At 38.5% G+C, this 22,084-nt stretch overlaps 1 pseudogene; it reads left to right on the top strand.

Moving 5' to 3' along the window:
* Positions 1 to 628: 628 nt before the first annotated feature.
* LOC135232026 (olfactory receptor 5M5-like) overlaps positions 629 to 22,084 on the top strand; it is a 29,229-nt pseudogene continuing 7,773 nt past the window's right edge.

Genomic DNA, 22,084 nt, shown 5'->3' with positions numbered 1-22,084 from the left:
CTCTTCTGTGGTGTTAATTTAGTAGTCCAGGGCAAACCATTTCACCATTATTATAAATGTTACATTATGGTTGTGTGAAAGCTCGAAATAGTCTCTATCACCTTGCAATGTGATTTTCATGAATTCCTCACAATCTAAAACTTGATTGTGAAACTTAAAATATGGATGCCTCATCCTTCCCATAATGAGGCAGAAACGCTTTAAGGACACAAACCATCTTTTGACTTTCTTTTATGCTTCTTACATTGACAACACAGTGGCATATAGAAGATGTTTCCTGAACATTTGTTTGACACACCAATGACTGAATAAATGAGTACCACGATACTCGGAGAATGTTTAGTATTGTGTCAACAAGTCACATTTCTTTGCTAAACTCTCAACAACAACTTGATATAAAGGACTATTGTTCAGCCTGCTTGAATTCCAGTCTCACAACTTATTGGTTATATATAGCATGTGATTGGAGGGAAGCTGAGGAAATATTTAAAAATGGTGAGAGAAAGAAGGAAGAACTATGATTATAGGTTAAGGAATGATAGCCACCTACAATTCAGAAAATAGCCATGCCACATAACAGCTAAATGGCACTCGGTGAACTACCAATTGCCCTTGAGTAGATTCCAACATGGCAACCCATGCGTGTCTTAATAGCAGTGTGCTAATAGGATTTTCAATGACTGGTTTTTCAGAAGTAGGTTACTAGGTCTTTTTTCCAAGTTGTCTTATAGTAGTGTTGAATCTACAACTTTTGGTTAGCAGCCAAGTATGTTAACTATATGCACTACCCAGAGCCCTGGGTTAGCTAGTTGGCCACCATTCCTTCCGTAGAGCCTGTCTAGTGAAGTTGAAGGCTGTACCTATCACAAAGGGATACTATAAGGAATCAATTAAACTATGTCTGTGAAATCCCTTGACACATAGGAAGTGCTCAGCAAGATGTGTGCTGAATGACATCGTCTGTTTAACAATCTTCCTTACAGCTGACAACACTCAAAACGCCTGTGCTCACAGAAAGGATACCACTAAGAGCTTGGATTTTAGAAAAATAGATCATTTTGCTCTAATATAAAAGGAAAACATAAAAATCAGATCATTGTCAAAATTTCAAGATGAAACCTCTTTGTGTGCCTGTCACAGAGCTCTTGAGATAAACACTGGGAAATTTGAAATGATAGGAAATGTGACTAAAGTACGTGATTATCTTCCTGATCCCAGAGAGTTCCAATTAAACCCAAGGGGGGCAATTCAGGATGTAATACTCATCACTGCTACTCCTCAGTTCTTCCAAGAATTGCTTTAGTGGGCAGGTCCCCACCTCCCTCATCCTGCTATAAATACAACTTCATTTAGCAGCTTAGAGAAACATCAGGAAACTTCCTTCATGACATGGTGAGAAATCAGTGCTGATCAGAATCAGAAATAAGTCTTTGTGTTTTACTATTTTTATACTTAACCAAGAAGAAATTGTACTAAGTTCTTACCCTAAGGCTCACAAATTATACACATTTTCCCACCTTAAAAATTAGGTTGTTTTTTTTTTTTTTTTTGACCTTGCAAGTCAGTGGGGCACACGAATAGAGTTTTGTTTCTACAAGTGAACGTGCTTTTCCCTCAGTGGCTGAGGGCAAAGAAGTAGAGGAAGTGGAGAGAGCCATCTATGAAAAAAGTTAACTTTATTTGTAACCACACTCATTATATGCTTACTCTATGCAAAGCTTTAATTAAGAGTGCTATTTTACTTCTCATTTCAATCCAATTTCCCGTTTTACAGCTCAGGAAACAGAGGCCAGGCAGGCTGAATACCTCGCCAGTATCACACGGTTCATAACTGGTGGAGCCAGAATTAGAATCATGGATTAAAATTAGATTCACAAAGTCTGACTTTCTAAATACTAAAGTTTTGACTCCTTCAGCTTCCTGGGTGTTAGAGCAAGAGCAGCTTGTCATAATCTAATTTGATTTATTTATTTGGCAAAGGCTGTTACTGAACTAAATGTTACACAAGTTCACCCAGAGAGTTAGCTGTTGACAGAGGTGGGCATACGCTCCAGGCCCATCTAGAAATTTTGTTTGCTTGAAGGAATTCTTCTCTGAACATAGAAGTCTGCATGCTGCATGCAAGCACACACACGTGCACACACACATGCTCACACATCACTAGTAGTTGTCAACAAATGAGTGCACATGGTATTTTTGCACCTTTTCTTTATTCTCCCAGAATACCCTTCCCAAGATATGCTTATTGGTTGTTTTCTTCCTCCTTTGATTTGTTGCTAAAAAAAGAAGTCATCATTTTGGTGAGGTCTTTTCTGATGTTCCTATTTAAAATTTCAACACCCTTTCCAGTAGTCCAGAGCCCTGGTGATGCAGATCTTAAAGCATTCGGCTGCTAACTGAAAGTTCGGTAGTTGGAACCCACCAGCTACTCCCCTGGAGAAAGATGTGGCAGCCTGCTTCCATAAAGATTTTGGCCTTGCAAGGTCATGGAAGCTCCATAGACACACACAAACTTCCTAAAGGACCAAACTGCTGGGCTGAGAGCTGTGGGAACCATGATCTCAGGGAACAGCTAGCTCAACTGGCATAACATAGTTTATAAAGGAAATGTTCTACATTCTACTTTGGTGAGTAGCATCTGGGGCCTTAAAAGCCTGTGAGTGACCGTTTATGATACTCCAATGGTCTCACCTCTTCAGGAGCAACGAAGAATGAAGAAAACTAAAGATACAAGGGAAAGACTATTCCAAAGGACTAATGGACCTCATCTACCAAGGCCTCCACCAGACTGAGTCCAGGACAACTAGACAGTACCTGGCTACCACCACTGACTGCTCTGACAGGGATCACAATAGAGGGTTCCAGACAGAGCTGGAGAAAAATGTGGAACAAAATTCTAACTCAAAAAGAAAGACCAGACTTGTGGGCCAGACAGAGGCTAAAGAAACCCCAAGAGTATGGGCCCCAAACACTCTTTCAACTCAGTAATGGAGTCACTCCTGAGGTTCACCCTTCAACCAAAGATTGGACAGGCCCATAAAGCAAAACAAAATTAAAGAGGCACACCACCCCAGGAGCAAGGAATAGAAGGCAGGAGGGAACAGGAAAACTGGTAATAGGGAACCCAAGGTTGAGAAAGGAGCGTGTTGACATGTTGTGGTGCTGTTAACCAATGTCATAAAACAATACGTGTTCTAACTGTTTAATGAGACTATTCCATAAAACGTCATCTAAAGCACAATTTAAAAAAAAAAAAAAAAAGATTGCAGCCTTGGAAATCCAATAGGGCAGTTCTACTGTGTCCTGTAGGGCCACAATGAGTTGGAATCAAATCAGTGGCAGTGGGTTTAGTTTTTTGGTTGGTTCCCCAAAACTTCAGTTCCTTATTTTTCCTCCAACCACATACTGTTATTTGAAGCACCATTTTGCTTGCTTGCTTGCTTGCTTACTTTCTTGCTTGCTTACTTGCTTTACTTACTTACTTTTTATTGAATATAAGATAGAGAAGGGCAGGAAGATTTTAAGGTTTTGTTCACTTCTGTATCTGCAATTTCCAAATACACAGCACAGTGAGTATCAGTAAGTGCTTGTTTTAAGAATATCAGTTTGATACCCACAACGACTTGCCTCTCCTCTTTGTGCTGTACCTGGTTGTTTATCATAGGCAACCTGGGTGTGATAGTGTTAATCAGACTGGACTCTCACCTTCACACCCCTACATACTTCTTCCTCACTAACTTAGCCTTTGTGGACTTGTGCTACACCTCAAATGCAACCCCACAGATGTTGACTAATTTCTTGTCAGAGAAGGCCATTTCCTTTGCTGGGTGCTTTACCCAGTGTTACCTTTTCATCGCACTTCTTCTCACTGAGTTTTATATGCTGTCAGCAATGGCCTATGACCGCTATGAGGCCATATGCAACCTTCTGCGCTATAGTGTATGTCCAGGAAAGCCTGCATCTCTTTGGCCATAATTCCTTATGTCTACGCCTTCTTAGATAGTCAGTTCCAGGCCATCCTGATCTTCCCTTGACCTTCTGTAAATCCAATGTCATTAATCACTTCTACTGGGCCGATCCATCTCTCATTAAACTGTCTTGCTCTGATACTTATGTCAAGAAACACACCATGCTTATCTCAGCTGGCTTCAACCTCTCCAACTCCCTCACCATCATCCTGGTGTCCTATGCCTTCATTATTGCTGCCATCCTCCACATCAAATCAGCAGAGGGAAGGCATGAGGCATTCTCCACCTGTGGTTCCTATATGATGGCTGTCACCCTATTTTATGGGACACTCTTCTGCATGTATGTAAGACCACCAACAGGTAAGACTCTCTTGAGGAATCCAAAATAAAAGCTGTCTTTTATACCCTTGTAAGTACAGTGCTTAACCCATTGACCCATAGTCTTCAGAACGAAGATGTAAAGCAAGCCTCAGAGAATGTACTTAGGTGAAATATGGTCACTAAGATAGCAATGCCTCCACTATCCAATAAACCATAACTTGAAAAGATTAGCTCAAATATCTCTACAACTTAAGAATGAGTTTTGGTATTTTCCATGGATATGTCTCAGCTATCTCAGGTGAAAGACTCAGGTCTGGGGAAAAAATGAGATACTGTCATAACTCTAGGCTCTTGCTCCTCAATGTATGGTCCATGAACCGGGAGCATCACCATTACCTTGGAACTTGTTAGGATGACAAAATCATGGTGATTTAAAGGGCAAATACAGGGTTTTCTGCTCTGCAAAACACCTAATGTCTTCTTATCCATTGCCAGTGAGTCAATTCTGATTCATGGTGACCCCATAGGAGAGAATAGAGATGCCCTATAGGGTTTCCAAGGCTGTAATTTTTACAGAAGCAGAATGCAATATCTTTCTACCCCAGAGTGGTTGGTAGGTTCGACCCAACAAACTTTCAGTTAACAGTGGAGCACTTTAACCACTGCACCACCAGAGCTCATAAATGTCTTCTTCTTACCCAAATGCTATTTTCTTCCTTTATTGGAGGACAAAGTCTGTCATTCCATCAGTAGAGAATTAAAAACAAAAACAAAAAACAAAAAACTTTTTGCCTTGGAATCATTCCTGACTCATAAGGTATAAAATACTGTTGTCATTGTTAGGTGCTATCAAGTCAGTTAATACTCATAGTCACCCTTCGTACAATAGAATGAAACACAGTCTGGTCCTGCAGCATCCTCACAATTATTGCTATACTTGAGCCCGTTGTTGCAGCCACTGTGTCAATCCATCTCATTGAGAATCTTCCTCTTTTTCTCTGACCTTCTACTTTACCAAGCATGATGTCCTTCTCCAGGGACTAGTCCCCCTGATAACATGTACAAAGTATGTGAGAGGTCATCTCACCGTCCGTGCTTCTAAGGAGCAATCTGGTTGTACTTCTTCGGAGAGAGATTTGTTCTCTTTTGGAAGTCCATGGTATATATTCAATATTCTTTGCCAACATCACAATTCAAAGGCATTAATTCTGCTTTGGTCTTCCTTATTCATAGTCCAGCTTTCACATGCATATCAGGAGATTGAAAATACCACAGCTTGGGTTAGGAGTGTTTTAGTCCTCAGAGTGACATCTTTGCTTTTTAGCACTTTAAAGAGGTCTTTTGCAGCAGATTGGCCAAATGCAAAGAGCTTTGATCTCTTGTCTGCTGCGTCCATGGGCATTGACGGTAGATCCAAGGAAAATGAAATCCTTAACAACTTCAATATTTTCTCCATTTATCATGATATTGCTTATTGGTCCAGTTGTGAGGATTTTTATTTCCTTTTCGATGAGGTGTAATCCATACTGAAGGCTGTGGTCTTTGATCTTTTTTTTTTATTAACTTTTATTAAGCTTCAAGTGAACGTTTACAAATCCAGTCTGTCACATATAAGTTTACATACATCTTACTCCGTACTCCCACTTGCTCTCCCCCTATTGAGTCAACCCTTTCAGTCTCTCCTTTCATGACAATTTTGCCAGCTTCCCTCTCTCTCTATCCTCCCATCCCCCCTCCAGACAAGAGTTGCCAACACAATATCAAGTGTCCACCTCATATAATTAGCTCACTCTTCATCAGCATCTCTCTCCCACCTGCTGACCAGTCCCTTTCATGTCTCATGAGTTGTCTTCGGGGATGGTTCCTGTCCTGTGCCAACAGAAGGTCTGGGGACCATGGCTGCCAGGATTCCTCTAGTCTCAGTCAGACCATTAAGTATGGTTTTTTTATGAGAATTTGGGGTCTGCATCCCACTGATCTCCTGCTCCCTCAGGAGTTCTCTGTTGTGCTCCCTGTCAGGGCAGTCATTGATTATGGCCGGGCACCAACAAGTTCTTCTGGTCTCAGGATGATGTAGGTCTCTGGTTCATGTGGCCCTTTCTGTCTCTTGGGCTCTTAGTTGTCGTGTGACCTTGGTGTTCTTCATTTTCCTTTGCTCCAGGTGGGTTGAGACCAATTGATGCATCTTAGATGGCCGCTTGTTAGCATTTAAGACCCCAGATGCCACATTTCAAAGTGGGATGCAGAATGTTTTCATAATAGAATTATTTTGCCAATTGACTTAGAAGTCCCCTCAAACCATGGTCCCCAGACCCCCGCCCTTGCTCCACTGACCTTTGAAGCATTCATTTTATCCCGGAAAGTTCTTTGCTTTTGGTCCAGTCCAATTGAGCTGACCTTCCATGTATTGAGTGTTGTCTTTCCCTTCACCTAAAGCAGTTCTTATCTACTGATTAATCAATAAACAACCCTCTCCCACCCTCCCTCCCTCCCCTCCTCGTAACCACAAAAGTATGTGTTCTTCTCAGTTTTTACTATTTCTCAAGATCTTATAATAGTGGTCTTATACAATATTTGTCCTTTTGCCTCTGACTAATTTCGCTCAGCATAATGCCTTTCAGGTTCCTCCATGTTATGAAATGTTTCACAGATGCGTCACTGTTCTTTATCGATGCGTAGTATTCCATTGTGTGAATATACCACAATTTATTTACCCATTCATCCGTTGATGGACACCTTGGTTGTTTCCTGCTTTTTGCTATTGTGAACAGAGCTGCAATAAACATGGGTGTGCATATATCTGTTTGTGTGAAGGCTCTTGTATCTCTAGGGTATATTCCTAGGAGTGGGATTTCTCGGTTGTATGGTAGTTCTATTTCTAACTGTTTAAGATAACGCCAGATAGATTTCCAAAGTGGTTGTACCATTTTACATTCCCACCAGCAGTGTATAAGAGTTCCAATCTCTCCGCAGCCTCTCCAACATTTATTATTTTGTGTTTTTTGGATTAATGCCAGCCTTGCTGGTGTGAGATGGAATCTCATCGTAGTTTTAACCTGCATTTCTCTAATGGTTAATGATCGAGAGCATTTTCTCATGTATCTGTTGGCTGCCTGAATATCTTCTTTAGTGAAATGTGTGTTCATATCCTTTGCCCACTTCTTGATTGGGTTGTTTGTCTTTTTGTGGTTGAATTTTGACAGAATCATGTAGATTTTAGAGATCAGGCGCTGGTCGGAGATGTCATAGCTGAAAATTCTTTCCCAGTCTGTAGGTGGTCTTTTTACTCATTTGGTGAAGTCTTTAGATGAGCATAGGTGTTTGATTTTTCGGAGCTCCCAGTTATCTGGTTTCTCTTCATCATTTTTGGTAATGTTTTTTATTCTGTTTATGCCCTGTATTAGGGCTCCTAGGGTTGTCCCTATTTTTTCTTCCATGATCTTTATCGTTTAAGTCTTTATGTTTAGGTCTTTGATCCACTTGGAGTTTGTTTTTGTGCATGGTGTGAGGTATGGGTCCCGTTTCATTCTTTTGCAAATGGATATCCAGTTATGCCAGCACCATTTGTTAAAAAGACTATCTTTTCCCCAATTAACTGACACTGGACCTTTGTCAAATATCAGCTGCTCATACGTGGATGGATTTATATCTGGGTTCTCAATTCTGTTCCATTGGTCTATGTGCCTGTTGTTGTACCAGTACCAGGCTGTTCTGGCTACTGTGGCTGTATAATAGGTTCTGAAATCAGATAGAGTGAGGCCTCCCACTTTCTTCCTCTTTTTCCGTAATGCTTTGCTTATCCGGGGCTTCTTTCCCTTCCATATGAAACTGGTAATTTGTTTCTCTATCACCTTAAAATATGACATTGGAATTTGGATCAGAAGTGCGTTATATGTATAGATGGTTTTTGGTAGAATAGACATTTTTACTATGTTAAGTCTTCCTATCCATGAGCAAGGTATGTTTTTCCACTTAAGTATGTCCTTTTGAATTTCTTGTAGTAGAGCTTTGTAGTTTTCTTTGTATAGGTCTTTTACATCTTTGGTAAGATTTATTCCTAAGTATTTCATCTTCTTGGGGGCTACTGTGAATGGTATTGATTTGGTGATTTCCTCTTGGGTGTTCTTTTTGTTGATGTAGAGGAATCCAAGTGATTTTTGTATGTTTATTTTATAACCTGAGACTCTGCCAAACTCTTCTATTAGTTTCAGTAGTTTTCTGGAGGATTCCTTAGGGTTTTCTGTGTATAAGATCATGTCATCTGCAAATAGTGATAACTTTACTTCCTCCTTGCCAATCCGGATACCTTTTATTTCTTTGTCTAGCCTAATTGCCCTGGCTAGGACTTCAAGCACGATGTTGAACAAGAGCAGTGATAAAGGGCATCCTTGTCTGGTTCCCGTTCTCAAGGGAAATGCTTTCAGGTTCTCTCCATTTAGAGTGATATTGGCTGTTGGCTTTGCATAGATGCCCTTTATTATGTTGAGGAATTTTCCTTCAATTCCTATTTTGGTAAGAGTTTTTATCATAAATGGGTGTTGGACTTTGTCAAATGCCTTTTCTGCATCAATTGATAAGATCATGTGGTTTTTGTCTTTTGTTTTATTTATGTGATGGATTACATTAAGGGTTTTTCTGATATTAAACCAGCCTTGCATACCTGGTATAAATCCCACTTGATCGTGGTGAATTATTTTTTTGATATGTTGTTGGATTCTATTGGCTAGAATTTTGTTGAGGATTTTTACATCTATGTTCATGAGGGATATAGGTCTATAATTTTCTTTTTTTGTAATGTCTTTACCTGGTTTTAGTATCAGGGAGATGGTGGCTTCATAGAATGAGTTGGGTAGTATTCCGTCATTTTCTATTCTTTGAAATACCTTCAGTAGTAGTGGTGTTAACTCTTCTCTGAAAGTTTGGTGGAACTCTGCAGTGAAGCCATCCGGGCCAGGGCTTTTTTTTTGCTGGAAGTTTTTTGATTACCGTTTCAATCTCTTTTTTTGTTATGGGTCTATTTAGTTGTTCTACTTCTGAATGAGTTAGTTTAGGTAGGTAGTGTTTTTCCAGGAATTCATCCATTTCTTCTAGGTTTGCAAATTTGTTAGAGTACAATTTTTCATAGTAATCTGAAATGATTCTTTTAATTTCATTTGGTTCTGTTGTGATGTGGTCCTTCTCGTTTCTTATTTGGGTTATTTGTTTCCTTTTCTGTATTTCTTTAGTCAGTCTAGCCAATGGTTTATCAATTTTGTTAATTTTTTCAAAGAACCAGCTTTTGGCTTTGTTAATTCTTTCAATTGTTTTTCTGTTCTCTAATTCATTTAGTTCAGCTCTAATTTTTACTATTTGTTTTCTTCTGGTGCCTGATGGATTCTTTTGTTGCTCACTTTCTATTTGTTCAAGTTGTAGGGACAGTTCTCTGCTTTTGGCTCTTTCTTCTTTTTGCATGTGTGCATTTATCGATATAAATTGGCCTCTGAGCACTGCTTTTGCTGTGTCCCAGAGGTTTTGATAGGAAGTATTTTCATTCTCATTGCATTCTATGAATTTCCTTATTCCCTCCTTGATGCCTTCTATAACCCAGTCTTTTTTCAGGAGGGTATTGTTCAGTTTCCAAGTATTTGATTTCTTTTCCCTAGTTTTTCTGTTATTGGTCTCTAGTTTTATTGCCTTGTGGTCTGAGAAGATGCTTTGTAATATTTCGATGTTTTGGACTCTGCAAAGGTTTTCTGACCTAATATGTGGTCTATTCTAGAGAATGTTCCATGTGCGCTAGAAAAAAAAGTATACTTTGCAGCAGTTGGGTGGAGAGTTCTGTATAAGTCAATGAGGTCAAGTTGGTTGATTGTTGTAAGTAGGTCTTCCGTGTCTCTATTGAGCTTCTTACTGGATGTCCTGTCCTTCTCCGAAAGTGGTGTGTTGAAGTCTCCTACTATAATTGTGGAGGTGTCTATCTCACTTTTCAGTCCTGTTAAAATTTGATTTATGTATCTTGGAGCCTGTCATTGGGTGCATAAACATTTAATATGGTTATGTCTTCCTGATCAATTGTCCCTTTTATCATTATATAGTGTCCTTCTTTATCCTTTGTGGTGGATTTAAGTCTAAAGTCTATTTTGTCAGAAATTAATATTGCTACTCCTCTTCTTTTTTGCTTATTGTTTGCTTGATATATTTTTTTCCATCCTTTGAATTTTAGTTTGTTTGTGTCTCTAAGTCTAAGGTGTGTCTCTTGTAGGCAGCATATTGATGGATCGTGTTTCTTTATCCAGTCCGTGACTCTCTGTCTCTTTATTGGTGCATTTAGTCCATTTACATTCAGTGTAATTACAGATAAATAAGTTTTTAGTGCTGTCATTTTGATGCCTTTTCATGTGTGTTGTTGGCAATGTCATTTTTCCACATACTTTTTTGTGCTGAGACGTTTTTCTTAGTAAATTGTGAGATCCTCATTTTCATAGTGTTTGACTTTATGTTAGTTGAGTCGTTACCTTTTTCTTGGCTTTTATCTTGAGTTATGGAGTTGTTATACCTTTTTGTGGTTACCTTATTATTTACCCCTATTTTTCTAAGTAAAAACCTAACTTGTATCGTTCTATATTGCCTGGTATCACTCTCCATATGGCAGTTCGATGCCTCCTGTATTTAGTCCCTCTTTTTGATTATTGTGATCTTTTACCTACTGACTTCCATGATTCCCTGTTATGTGTATTCTTTTTTTTTTTTAATTAATCTTAATTTGTTTGTTTTTGTGATTTCCCTATTTGAGTTGATATCAGTACGTTCTGTTTTGTGACCTTGTGTTGTGCTGGTATCTGATATTATTGGTTTTCTGACCAATTTCCTTTAGTATTTCTTGTAGCTTTGGTTTGGTTTTTGCAAATTCTCTAAACTTGTGTTTATCTGTAAATATCTTAAGTTCGCCTTCATATTTCAGAGAGAGTTTTGCTGGATATATGATCCTTGGCTGGCAGTTTTTCTCCTTCACTTTTCTGTATATGTCGTCCCATTCCCTTCTTGCCTGCATGGTTTCTGCTGAGTAGTCTGAACTTATTCTTATTGATTCTCCCTTGAAGGAAACCTTTCTTTTCTCCCTGGCTGCTTTTAAAATTTTCTGTTTATCTTTGGTTTTGGCGAGTTTGATGATAATATGTCTTGGTGTTTTTCTTTTTGGATCAATCTTAAATGGGGTTCGATGAGCATCTTGGATAGATATCCTTTCGTCTTTCATGATGTCAGGGAAGTTTTGTGTCAGGAGTTCTTCAACTATTTTCTCTGTGTTTTCTGTTTCCCCTCCCTGTTCTGGGACTCCAATCACTCGCAAGTTATGCTCCTTGATAGAGTCCCACATGATTCTTAGGGTTTCTTCATTTTTTTAAATTCTTTTATCTGATTTTTTTTTCAGCTATGTTGGTGTTGATTCCCTGGTCCTCCAGATGTCCCAGTCTGCATTCTAATTGCTCGAGTCTGCTCCTCTGACTTCCTATTGTGTTGTCTAATTCTGTAATTTTATTGTTAATCTTTTGGATTTCAGCATGCTGTCTCTCTATGGATTCTTGCAACTTTTCCACTATGTTCTTGAATAATCTTTTTGAGTTCTTCAACAGTTTTATCAGTGTGTTCCTTGGCTTTTTCTGCATTTTGCCTTATTTCATTTGTGATGTCTTGAAGCATTGTGTAAATTAGTTTTTTATATTCTGTATCTGATAATTCCAGGATTGTATCTTCATTTGGGAAAGATTTTGATTCTTTTGTTTGGGGGGTTGGAGAAGCTGTCATGGTCTGATTCTTTATGTGGTTTGATATGGACTGCTGTCTCCGAGCCATCACTAGGAAACTAGTTTTTCCAGAAAGTCCGCTAAAAAAAAAATGCAGTCAGATCCCTATCAGAGTTCTCCCTCTGGCTCAGGCTATTCAGATGTTAATGAAGCCGCCTGGGGAGGGTGGGGGAGGGATCAGAGAGTAGCACCTCAGAATATAGCCAGAGTTGCTTGTCTTGCTTGGAATGACTATTATATCCGAGATTCCCACAGGGCGCGTCGTCTATGTGTGCTGCCTGTGTGGAGATTGCCCCCGGGGGGTCTGGCCCGCTGGAGTCACAGTCAGATCCTCCGCTGCCAGCCCCACAACCAACGTTAAGGTTCCCCTGCTGGGACGGTGCACTCTCGACTCCAAAATCAGTCGCTGCCTCCCAGGGACTTCTCTTCCCGCCAGCCGTGTCTCCGTGCCGCCCCCGAGAACCGGCTGGGCCCCCTCCCAGGGTTAGTTCAGGGAGGTGGAGCAGGTCTCTGTGCTTATGCCGTGCCTGTGCCCAGTCAAAATCCCGGCGGGACGGTTCCCCGGCTGGGACGCTGCTCTCCCCGCTCCAAGACCAGTCACTGCCTCCCGGGGACTTCTCCCACCGGCTGCGTCGCCACGCCGCCCACGCGAACCAGCTGGGCCCCCTCCCGGAGTGAGTTCGGGGGCTAGGGCTGGGCCCCTTGTTTGTGCCCTCTGCTCCCCTGGGCTCTGCCCCAAATTGGGTGCTGAAGGTTACCTGACTGGTACCCTGGCTCCAGGCTCTGAAAACAATTGCTGCTTCCCCGTATTTGTTTGTTCTCCATCTCTAAATCTGTGTTTGTTGTTCAGGGTTCGTAGATTGTTATGTATGTGATCGATTCACTTGTTTTTCCGAGTCTTTGTTGCAAGAGGGATCCGAGGTAGCGTCTACTTATTCCGCCATCTTGGCCCCGCCCCCTGTGGTCTTTGATCTTCATCAGTAAGTGCTTCACTTTCAGCAAGCAAATTTGTGTCATCTGTATATCACATACTGTTAATGAACCTTTCTCCATTCTTGAAGCCCCACTCTTCTTCATATAGTCCAGTTTCTTGGATTATTTGCTCAGCATACAGATTGAATAATTATCATGAAAGGATACAGTCCTGACTCACACCCTTTCTGATTTTAAATGACACAGTATTCCATTGGTCTGTCTGAAATAAAATATTATATGAATATAAGTATGGAAACCCTGGTGGTGTAGTGGTTAAGTGCTAAGGCTGCTAACCGAAAGGTCAGCAGTTCGAATCCACTAGCTGCAACTTGGAAACTCTATGGGGAAGTTCTACTCTGTCCTATAGGGTCACTATGAGTTGGAATTGACTCCAAAGCAATGAGTTTGTTTTATGGGTATATAAATATACACTAAGCTGAATATAAAATAACTATATTAAAAAGGGAAACTCTGGTGGCATAGTGGTCAAATGCTACAGCTGCTAAGCAAAAGATCAGCAGTTTCAATCTGCCAGGCGCTCCTTAGAAGCTGTGAGGCAGTTCTACTCTGTCTTACAGGATCGCTATGAGTCCTAATGGATTTGATGGCAAAGGGTTTTTTGGGTTATATTAGTAAGGTCTCTGTCTCTCTTTCCCTCTGTTTCCCTCTTTCTTACATGTAACAAAAGTCCCTTTAACTAGCTAAGAAACAAGGGAATTTATTAGCTCCCAAGTAAAGAGTGCACTGGGTCTTGGGAATGAATCAGAATAGGTGATTCTAAAGTCATGAGAACCCTTATATTTCATTATTTATCCAATATCTATTTGTTGCTAGGATATTGTCATGGATTGAATTGTGTTCCTCAAAAATATGCTATCAATTTGCCTAGGCCATGATTCCCAGTATTATGTGATTGTCCACCATTTTTTCATCTGACATGATTTTCCTATGTGTTGTAAACCTTATCTCTATGATTCTAATGAGATGGGATTAATGGCAGCTTGTTAATGAGACAGGACTCAATCTACAAGGGATAAGCCAATCTCTTTCGAGATATGAAAGGGAGAAGTGAGCAGACAGACATAGGGACCTCATACCACCAAGAAAGCAGAAGCCAATCTCTTTTTAGATATAAAAGACAGAAGTGAGCAGAGAGACATGGGGACCTCAAACAACCAAGAAACCAGAACCAGGAGGATAGCACGTCCCTTGGACTTGGGGTTCCTGCACTGAGAAGCTCCTAGACCAAGGGAAGATTGATGACAAGGACTTTCCCCCAGAGTAAATAGAGAAAGAAAGCATTCCCCTGAATCCGGCACCCTGAATTTGGACTTGTAGCCTATTAGACTGAGAGAATAAATTTCTCTTTTTTTAAGCCATTCACTTGTGATGTTTCTGTTATAGCAGCAGTAGAAGACTAAGACAGATATATAATTGAGTTTTGAATATGGGCCTTGTATCCTGAAACCTTACTCATTTCTAGTATTTTTTTTAATAGATTCCCTAATTATTACTTACCGTTTGGGTTCTCTGAAAAATTAAGACAGTGTCTACTTTTTTCCACTATTTAAGAGTTTTATTTTTTTCTTTCCTAAGCGCCCTGGCTTAGCCTGATAGTAAACTATGCCTTGTTCCTCATTTTACAAGGAACATATTTAATACATCGTCAGGTAGTATAAAGTTAGTGTTACGGATTTAATTGTGTCCCCCCAAAATATGTGTCAACTTGGTTAGGCCTTGATTTCCAGTATTGTGTGGTTGTCTTCCATTTTGTGATTTTCCTATGTGTTATAAATTGAAATCTCTGCCTATGATTAAGGTTAGGGTGGGGTATAACACCCTTGCTCAGGTCACAACCGTGATCCAAAGTAAAGGGAGTTTCCCTGGGGTGTGGCCTGTACTAGGTTTTACCTCACAAGAGATAAAATAAAAGGGAAGCAAGCAGAGAGTGGGGACCTCATATCACCAAGAAAGCAGTTCCAGGAGCAGAGTGCATTCTTTGGATCTGAGGTGCTGAGATGCTCCCAGACCAAGGAAAGACTGATGTATCACAAGGAACTTCCTCCAGAGCCCACGGAGAGAGAAAGCCTTCCCCTGGAGCAAGTGCCCTGAATTCTGACTTCTAGTGTACTAGACTGTGAGAGAATAAACTTCTCTTTTTTAAAACTATCCACTTGTGATATTTCTTTATAGCAGCACTGGATGACTAAGACAGTTAGTTGTACATACTTAGCTATGATTATAAAAGATATTCACAGTTATCCTTTTTCCAGTTGAGCAATTTCTCTTATTTTCTTTCTTCTCTGATAATGTTCATCATGAATGGATGTTGAAATTTGTCAAATGTTTCCTGCATCTATTACAACGATCTTATGGTTATTCTCCACATTCTGTCAATGTGATAAAATACATCACACTTATCTTGCATTCCTGATATTGAATCAAATTGGTAATATTAAACCATCTTTTTTATCCCTTGGTGGATTAGATTTGTTAAAATATTATTGTTTTTTTCTTTTTTATCTGTGCTTTTTTTTTTTTTTAGGAGGGATAATTTCTCTGTAATTTGCTTTTCTTGTAATGCCTTTGACAGGTTTTAATTTTAAAATTATGCTGCTTTCATAAAATGAGTTGGGAAGTTTTCTATCTTCATTTTCTGAAAGAGTTTGAGTAACATTAGTGCTGTTTCTTCCTTAAATAGGAAATTGTTAGAACTCACAAGTGAAATTATCGTGGCCTAGAGTTTTCTTTGCGGAAAGTTTTAGATTGTGAATTCAATTTCTTAAGTGGATATGGGGCTATTGAGATGTTCTACATTTTCTTATGCCTGCTTTAGTAATTTGTGTCTTTAAGGAATTTGTTCATTTCATTCATGTTAATTAATTTATCGGTATGAAATTGTTTAAAATTTTTCTTTTTGTCTTTTTAATGTTCTATGTTTTTAAATAGCTGCTGTAACATTACAGAGATGAACAATTTCTTTTCTACCTCTTTCTTTCTGTCTGTCTCTTTTTTCCTTTCTTGATCAGTCTGATGGGTGTTTATCAATCTAAAATTCTCATAGAATAATTTTTTTCTTAATTTTTTGGTACTGCTTATATGTTTTCTATTTTATTGATTTCTGCTCTTAATTTCTTCAACTAACTTTGGGTTTATTTTTATCTTCTTTTCTAGATTTTTAAAATGAAAGTCTATATTTTTGACTTGGGATTTACTTCTTTTCTCCTCTAAATATTAAATGATATACCTTTCCATATAAACACTGTTTTTGCTACAAGTCACTAATTTTCATACTTTTTTGTTGTTATCATTCGCTTAGTAATATTTTCTTCTTTAGCCTAATAACTTAACCTATGAGTTATTTATTAAAGTGTATTTAATTACTAACATATTTGGGACTTTTCAGATATTTTATTGTTGATATCTAATTTAATTCCATGGCTGTTAGAAAAATATTCCTTATGATTCTAATCTTTATCATTTACTTAGACCAGTTTTCTGGTTCAGCCTGTGATCTTTAGTGGTGAATGTTCCATGCATAATCGAAGAGAGTGTGAGTTCTGCAGTTACTGGGTATCATTTTCCATAAATATCAATTAAGTAAATTTCATTAGTAATGTTGTACAGATACTCTATATATTTACTGATTTTTGGTCTACTTGTTCTGACAGTTACAGTTGTTGTTGATGTTGCATGCCATTCAGTCTATTCCAACTTATACCAACCCTATATGACAGAGTATAACTGCCCCACAGGGTTTCTTAGAATGTAATCTCTACAGGAGCAGATTGCTGGGTCTTTTCTCCCATGGAGATGCTTGTGGGTTCAAGCCCACAAGTTATTTGCTTATTAGTCAAGTGCTTAACCATTGTCACCAGGGCTCCTTAACTGTTGCATTGAATGCTAATGACCAAAGAACAGACAAGTTAACATCCAGGACATCATACATGAAAAAAACAAAAGGTAATTAAAAAGATAGGAAAGAAAGAAAAGGCCAAAATGGAGGTCAGAAGGTACTCTGAAAGTTGCTCTTGAACATAGAGCAGCTGAAGCAAGTGAAAGAAATGAAGACTGAAGAGAAGATTTCAAAGGGCAACTCAAGAAGATGAAGAAAAGTATTATAATGAAATGTGCAAAGACATGGAGTTAGAAAACAACCACAGTAGGTGTTACTCAAGGTGAAAGAACTGAAGGAAAAATTCAAGCCTCGAGTTGCAATATTAAAGGATTTTATGGGCAAAATATTGAACGACATAGAAAGCATCAAAAGAAGATAGAAGAAATACACAGATTACCAAAAAGAATACATTGATATTCAACCATTTCAGGAGGTAGCATATGAGCAAGAACCAATGGAATCAAAGGAAGAAGTCCAAGCTGCACTGAAGGCATTGCTGAAAAACAAGACTCCAGGAATTGATTGAATATCAATTGAGATGTTTCAAGAAGCAGATACAGCATTGGAGGTGCTCATTTGTCTATAAGGAGAAATTTGGAGAACAGCTACCTGACCAACAGACTGGAAGAGATCCATATTTGTGCCAATTCCAAAGAAAGGTGATCCAAAAGAATGACAAAATTATTGAACAATATCATTAATATCACTTTCAAGTAAAATTTTGCTGAAGATCATTCAAAAGTGATTGAAGGAGGACATCCACAGAAAACTGCTAGAAATTCAAGCAAGATTCAGAAGAGGACAAGGAACTAAGAATATCATTACTGATGTCAGATGGATATTGGCTGAAAGCTGACAAAACCAGAAAGATGACTACCTGTGTTTTACTGACAATGCAAAGGCATTGGACTGTATGGTTCATAACAAATTATGGATAAGTTTGCCAAAAATAGGAATTACAGAACACTTAATTATGGCTCATGAGGAACCAGTACATAGATCAAGAGGCATTCAAACAGAACAGGGGGATACTGTGTGGTTTAAAATCAGGAAAGGTGTGCGTCAAGGTTGTGTCTTTACGTCATACTTATTCAATCTGTATGCTGAGCAAATAATCTGAGAATCTGTACTATATGAAAAAGAACAGGATATCAGAATTGGAGAAAGATGCATTAGCAACATGTGATATGCAGATGACACAACCATACTTACTTAAATGTGAAGAGGACTTGAAGCACTTACTGATAAAGATCAAAGACCACAGCTTTCACTATGGATTATACTTCACATAAAGAAAACAAAAATCCTCACAACTGGACCAATAAGCAACATCATGCTAAAAGGAGAAAATATTGAAGTTGTCGAGGATTTCATTTTACTTGGATCTACAATCAATGCCCATGGACACAGCACTTAGAAATCAAATAACTTAATGCATTGGGCAAATCTTCTACAAAAGACCTCTTTAAAGTGTTAAAAAGCAAAGATGTCACTTTGAGGACTAAGGTGTGTCTGACCCAAACCATGATGTTTTCAATCACCTCATATGCATGTGAAAGCTACACAATGAATAAGGAAGACCAAAGAAGAATTGATGCCTTTGAATTATGGTGGTGGCGAAGAATATTGAATATACCATGGACTGCCAGAAGAATGAACAGATCTGTCTTGGAAGAAGTACAGCCAGAATGTTCCTTAGAAACAAAGAGGAGGAGTCTTCATCTCAAGTACTTTGAGCATGTTAACAGGAGGTACCAATTCCTGGAGAACGACATCATGTTTGGTAAATTTGATGGGCAGTGAAAGAGAAGAAGACTTTCAGCAAGATAGATTGATACAATGGCTTCAAAAATGAGCTCAAACATAGTGATGATTTTTAGCGTGGCTCAGGGCTGAGCAGTGTTTTTTTTTTTTTTCCCCCTGTTGCACATGAGCCGAAACTGACTGAACAGCACCTAACAACAGAAACAACACAAAGGTGTGAAAATCTCTAATGGCTATTGTGGCTATTTTTCTCTACATTGCTGTCTGTTTTTGCTTTATAAAATATGAAAGTCTGTCATTAAGTGCAGACATATTTAGGTTTTTTATGTCTTCTTGTTAAGTAGAATCATTTTTCACTATGAAACATACCTCTAATATCTGGTAACACTTCTCACCATAAAGTTTATTTTGTTTGATATTAATATAACTATTCCTGCTTTTTTTATGTCCATCTATTTCATGTTATATAATTTTACATGATTTTACCATTCAACCTGGTCTAATAGAAATTTCATTGTTGTTTCTTTTTTTTTTCACAATCTAGAAATCTCTGCATTTTAATTGATGGATTTAGCCAATTTACATTTAATGTAAAAATTGATATATTTACTGTATAATATATTAAAATAATATATTAGCCTCCCAATATTACACTGTGTGGGCTTTTATGTTAATGTGATGCTGGAAGCTATGCCACCAGTATCCAAGTACCAGCAGGGTCACCCATGGGGGACAAGTTTCAATGGAGCTTCCAGGCTGAAACAGGTTAGGAAGAGGGATCTGGGGGTGTACTTTTGAAGAAAATTAGCCAGTGAAGACTTTATGGATAGCAGCTGAACACTGATATAGTGCCAGAAGACGAGCCCCTCAAGTTGAAAGGCACTCAAAAGATGACTGGGGAAGAGCTGCCTCCTTAAAGTAGAGTCACCTTAATGATGTAGATGGAGTCAAGCTTTCAGGACCTTCATTTGCTGATGCGGCACAACACAGAGTGAGAAGAAACAGCTGCAAACATCCATTAATAATAGGAATATGAAATGTACAAAGTATGAATTTAGGAAAACTGGCAATTGTTAAAAGTGAAATGGAACTCATAAACATTGATATCCTAGGCATTAGTGAGCTGAAGTGGACTGTAATTGGCCATTTTGAATCAGACAATCATATGTTCTACTATGCTGGAAAGGAAAAATTGAAGAAGAATTGTGTTGTATTCATCATCAAAAAGAACATTTCAAGGTCTATTCTGAAGTACAATGTTGTTAGTGATAGAATAATATCCATACACCTACACGTAAGACCAGCTAATTTACACACTAATCACTAAGGCCTAAGATAAAGAAATCAAAGATTTTTACTGCTTCTGCAGTCTGAAATCGATAAAACATGCAATCAAGATGCATTGATAATTACTGACAATTGGAATGCGAAAGTTAGAAACAAAGAAGGATTGGCAGTTGGAAAATACGACCTTGATGATAGAAATGACACTGGAGACCATCGCATCATAGAATTTTGCAAAACCAATGACTTCTTCATTGCAAATACCTTTTTAACAACATAAAAGGCAATTATACACATAGACCTCTCTAGATGGAATACGTAGAAATTAAATCAAATACAGTTGTTGAAAAGAAATGGACTAGCTCAATATCAGTCAGAACAAGACCAGGGTCCAACTGTGGAACAGACCATCAATTTCTCATATTCAGGTTCAAGTTGAAGTTGAAAAAAATTAGAACAAGTTCACAAGAGCCTAATTATCACCTTGAGTGTATCCCACTTGAATTTAGAAACCATCTCAAGAATAGATTCAACCCATTGAACACTAATGACCAAAGACCAGACTAGTTGTGGAATGACATAAAGGACACCACACATGAAGAAAGAAAGAAGTCATTAAAGAGACAGGAAAGAAAGAAAAGACAAAAATGAATGTCAGAAGAGATTCCGAAAGTTGCTTTTGAATATAAAGTGGCTAAAGCAAAAGGAAGAAATGATAAAGTAAAAGAGATGAACAGATTTCGAAGGGCTCCTAGGGAAGATGAAGTATCATAATGAAATGTGCAAAAACCTGGAGTTAGAAAACCAAAAGTGAAGAACGTACTCAGCGTTTCTCAATCTGCGAGAACTGAAGAAAACATTCAAGCATCCGGTTGCAATATTGAAGGATTCTGTGGAGAAAATGCTAAAGAATGCAGGAAGCATCAAAAGAAGATGGCAGAAACAGAGAGTCACTGTACAAAAAAGAATTGATTGACATTCAACCATTTCAGGAGGCAGCACATGATCAAGAACCCATGGTACTGAAGGAAGAGGTCCAAAGTGCACTGAAAGCACTGGTGAAAAACAAGGCTCCAGCAATTGAAGGAATGCCGATTAAGATGTTTCGACAAATGTAGCACTGGAAGTGCTCACTTGTCTATGCCAAGAAATTTGGAAGACAGCCAGCTACCTAACCAGCTGAGTGAAAGAGACCCATATTTGTACCCACTCCAAAGAAAGGTGATCCAAGAGAATGATGTGGAAATTATCTAACAGTAACATTGATATCACATGCTATGGATTTGTCATCAGTAGGGACCAATGCCTGGAGAAGGACATCATGCTTGGTAGACTAGACGATCGGCAAAAAAGAGAAAGACCCTCAACAACATGGACTCAATGGTTGTGTCAACAAAGGGCTCAAGCATAACAATGATTGTAAGGCTAGTACTGGACTGGGCAGCGATTAGTTCTGTTGTATATAGAGTTGCTATGAGTCCGAACCAACAACAACAATAACAACCTAACTATAGCAATGACAATAAATTGGCAATAATCCTTCAATTTTCTATTTATTATCTATCTTTCTGAACTCTTTTTTTGTTCTTCTGTTCCTCTTTTCCACTATTACACTTCTGCTGACATTTTGGGGCTAATTGTTAATTTTCCATTTCGATTTCTTCTGTTTTCTTTTTTTTTGCTCCAAACATTAAAGTATACATTTGTAGTGACTGATTCCTACCTCACCTGTTTGCTAACAATTATCCTTATATCTTATATTTTCATCTTCACAGCCACCGTGAGCATCCACTTTGCTGAGGGGATGCTCAAAGCATTCTTCATCTACATTTCCCATCTCATGGCTGCCACTGTCTTTTATGGGACTCTGTTCTGCATGTATCTGTGTCCCCCTTCTGAGGCATTTGTAGAAGAGGGGGAAAGTGTAGCTGTTTTTTTTTTTTTTTTTTTTTATCTTTGTGAGTCCTATGTTAAACCCTTTGATCTATAGCCTGAGAAACAAAGATGTTCAAAGAGCAATAAAGAAAAGTTACCCAAAAGAAATTGTTTGTTAAATAAGACAGACATTTTGGACAGAGTTATATAATGTATCT

This window comes from Loxodonta africana, chromosome 7, assembly GCF_030014295.1.
Source record: "Loxodonta africana isolate mLoxAfr1 chromosome 7, mLoxAfr1.hap2, whole genome shotgun sequence".
In the NCBI taxonomy this organism is placed as follows: domain Eukaryota; kingdom Metazoa; phylum Chordata; class Mammalia; order Proboscidea; family Elephantidae; genus Loxodonta; species Loxodonta africana.
Note: the sequence above shows the minus strand (reverse complement) of the source record. Positions and strands in the feature narration are given on the sequence as shown.